The sequence below is a fragment of the Echinops telfairi genome, unplaced genomic scaffold (genome assembly GCF_000313985.2).
Source record: "Echinops telfairi isolate 266 unplaced genomic scaffold, ASM31398v2 ScPeMD7_9;HRSCAF=40, whole genome shotgun sequence".
In the NCBI taxonomy this organism is placed as follows: Eukaryota; Metazoa; Chordata; class Mammalia; order Afrosoricida; family Tenrecidae; genus Echinops; species Echinops telfairi.
In genome coordinates, this window is record NW_022103906.1 from 32,203,874 (window position 1) to 32,207,426 (window position 3,553).

The following is a 3,553-nucleotide window of genomic DNA, read 5'->3' on the forward strand; positions in this document are numbered from 1 at the left end:
TGTTCTTTTGGCTGCCCATGGTACTTCCAACTTTCTTTGCAAGCACCATAATTCAAATGCATTTATTCTTTTTTTGTCTTATTTATTCAATGTCCAACTTTCACATAAATATGAGGCAATTAAAAATACCATGGCTTGGGTCAAGAACACCTTAATCCACAAAGTAACAGCATTGCTTTTCCACACTCTGAAGTGGTCTTGTGCATTGCATTTACCCAAGCTAATGCATCCTTTGATGTTTTGACTGCTGCTTCCATGAGCATTAGTGGTGGATCCAGGCAAGATGAAACCTTTGTCAACACCAACCTTTTATCTGTCTATCATAATGTTACCTGTTGGTCTAGTTGTGAAGCTCTGTTTTCGTTACATTGAGTTGCAAACCATATTGAAAGATGCAATCCTTAATGTTTATCAGTAAGTGCTTCAAATCCTCCTCACTTTCAGCAAGCAAGGCTGTATCATCTACGTATTGTAGGTTGTTCATAAGCCTTCCTTCAATCCTGTTGCAGAATTCATCTTCATATAACTCATATCCTTTGATTATTTACTCAGCATAAAGATTAAACAAGTATCGGTAGAGGATACAACCCTGACACACGCCTTTATTGTTCAAACAACTGCCTCTTCATTCATGTACATACTTGTTTCATATGAGCACAATGTAGTGCTATGGAAATCTCATTTTTCTGAAAGCTATCCATAATCTGCTATGATCAACACAGCTTCATATGCATGTTCAATAAAACACAAGTAAACTTATTTCTGGTATTCTCTGATTTTAGCCAAGGTCGATCTAACATCAGCAATGATGTCCCTTGTTCCATGTCCTCTTCTGAATCTGGCCTGAACCTTTGGTAGCTCCCTTTCAATGTACTGTTGAAACCAGTGTTGGATGATTTTTTTTTATTGGCATAATTTTACTTACATGTGATATTCATGATATTGTTCCATTATCTGAGCTTTCTGTTAGGTCATCTTTCTTTGGAATTGGTATAAAAGTTCATCTAGAAGACATTTCTTGGCATAGAGGAGTATTTACAGTACTTCATCAGCTTCTTCAGGCATTTCAATTGATACCCCATCAATTCCTCAATTGATACCCCATCAATTCTTCAATTGATATCCCATCAATTCTTCAATTGATATCCCATCAATTCCTCAATTGATATCCCATCAATTCTTCAATTGATACCCCATCAATTCCTCAATTGATATCCCATCAATTCCTCAATTGATACCCCATCAATTCCTCAATTGATATCCCATCAATTCTTCAATTGATATCCCATCAATTCTTCAATTGATATCCCATCAATTCTTCAATTGATATCCCATCAATTGCTGGAGGCTTGCTATTGGCCTGAGCTTTCAGTGCAGCTAGAACTTCTTTCTGTACCATTACTTGTTGCTCCTACGCTACCTCTTGATATGGTTGGATATCAACTAGGGTTTTTTTTTTGTACAGTGACTCATTTATTCTTTCTATCTTCTTTTGATGTTTCCTATATCATTCTACATTTTGCCTATAAAATCTTTAAATATTGCAACTCAATGTTTGAATTTTTCTTGCGTTCTTTCAGTTTAAGATATGCTAAATATGTTCTTCCTTTTTGGTTATACAACTCTAGGTCTTTGCATATTTCATTATAATATTTTGCTTTGTCTTTTAAAGCTTCCCATTGGAATTTCCTATTCAGCTGTTTGACTTCTTTTCTTTCATGGCCTATTCTTAAGAACAAGTTTGAGTCTCATTAGGATCTATTTTTATCTTTTTTTCCTGTCTTTTCAGCGACCTTTTGCTTTCTTTATGATGTTCTGGATGTCATCCCACAGCTCATCAGACCTTCTGTCCTTAGTGGTCAATGTGTCAAATTTGATCTTGAGATATTCTCAAAATTTGGGTGGGATAGACTCAAAGTCATATTTGGCTCTCATGGAATTATTTTAACTTACTTTAGCGTTAACCTGATCTAGTATGTGATCAATTGATGGTTTGTTCTACCGTAAGCCCTGGTCCAGCTTTAGCTTCTGATGCTGTTTCTACATAGCCTCTCCTCCCAGGTGTGCTCAGTTGGATTTCTGGAGAAATCCAATTGTACAGTCCTCTTTGTGTTATTTTATTTTAAAAGTATTTTCTATGAATAAGTTATTGGTCTTGCAAAGTTCCATCATGCAATCTTCAGCTTCATGTCTGTCCCCAACACCATATTTTACAACTGCACTTTCTTCTTTGTTTCAATCTTTTGTCAATAATGATCAATTAATCTTATTGTATGTGTGATCCATTCCTGACCGAAGACATTGGTGGAATTCTTTAATTTAATGATTGGTGCATAAATTTGAATAATAGATGTATTGACTGGATTTCCTTGTATGGAGACAGATATTGTCCTACCATCGACAGCATTATATTTCAAGACTAATTCTTGTACAGATTTTCAAAAACCCAAATGGACTAAAAATGATCAAAAAGGAAGACCAATCTGACCTATTAATGAGAGAAATACTGGTAAGATTTAGATATGAGGAATTATCAGAAAAATCCCGATCAATTTTTGAGCCTGAAGGATGAATCTTCTCTTTTGGTTAAAAAGTTAATTCATACATGTCCCGTTCACTTCATTATTCATGCAACACAAATTAAATGGCTTAGCTATTTCAATAGAGATTAATTACATTAGGCACAAAGCACATTTTCAGTTCAGGCCATGGTTTCTACTTCATTTAATTCATTATCCCTTGTGCAATCCACTGGCATCCTGCAGATAACAGCTAATTTCAATCACATATGTCTTCTTCTGTAGTTTTGCTTTTCTTTGAGGGTTTTCTAGGAAGATTGCTAGCCAGAGTAAAAAGGGGAAAGATGTATACTTTGACCAAAAGAAATTTATTTTAAAGGCTGTTCTCATCTTGTGTTATTGTTGTTTGTGCTGACTCTTTGTGCTGGTGTTCTGTGATGGAGATGACATACCAGCTGGCCTCATAGAGAAAGGTATGGCTTCCATGAAAATATCTCCTTTGCTATTGGATGTGTCCAGAGGAAAAGCAGACAGATAGGCTGAAAAGGGCTGAATTAGTGTTGTGGACAGAGTGCCTTTCATTGCCTTTGATTATCCATGTGAGAAAGAATCTGATATTGAGTAGACCTTTCCTGTCTTATGCCAACTTATTTGCCTTAGCATCCTCCTGGCAGGGTAATTTGTGCCCAGCAAGAAGAAACATCTGGTGTGTGTGTTCATGTTTTTCATAAAGTTTTTTTAAAAAACATAGCTCTTTGGAGATTAACAGCCAAGAATGCTGAATTTTCTTTCAGGAGATGTGAGTATAGATGTAAGGGTGAAGCATGATTCTAAAGTTCAGAATGGAAATGCTTCCAAATCCCCACATATATTATGAAAATACAGTTAAATGCCAGGCACCTAGAATATACTTACTACAAGGCAAGTTGAAAAGTGTTCTCTTGGGCCCCAGCGGTAAGCCTCACTGGGGCTGGGGAAAGTCTGTTCTGAGGCCTTGCACCTTGAGAGATTTGTGAAGGACAGAGGGACACAGG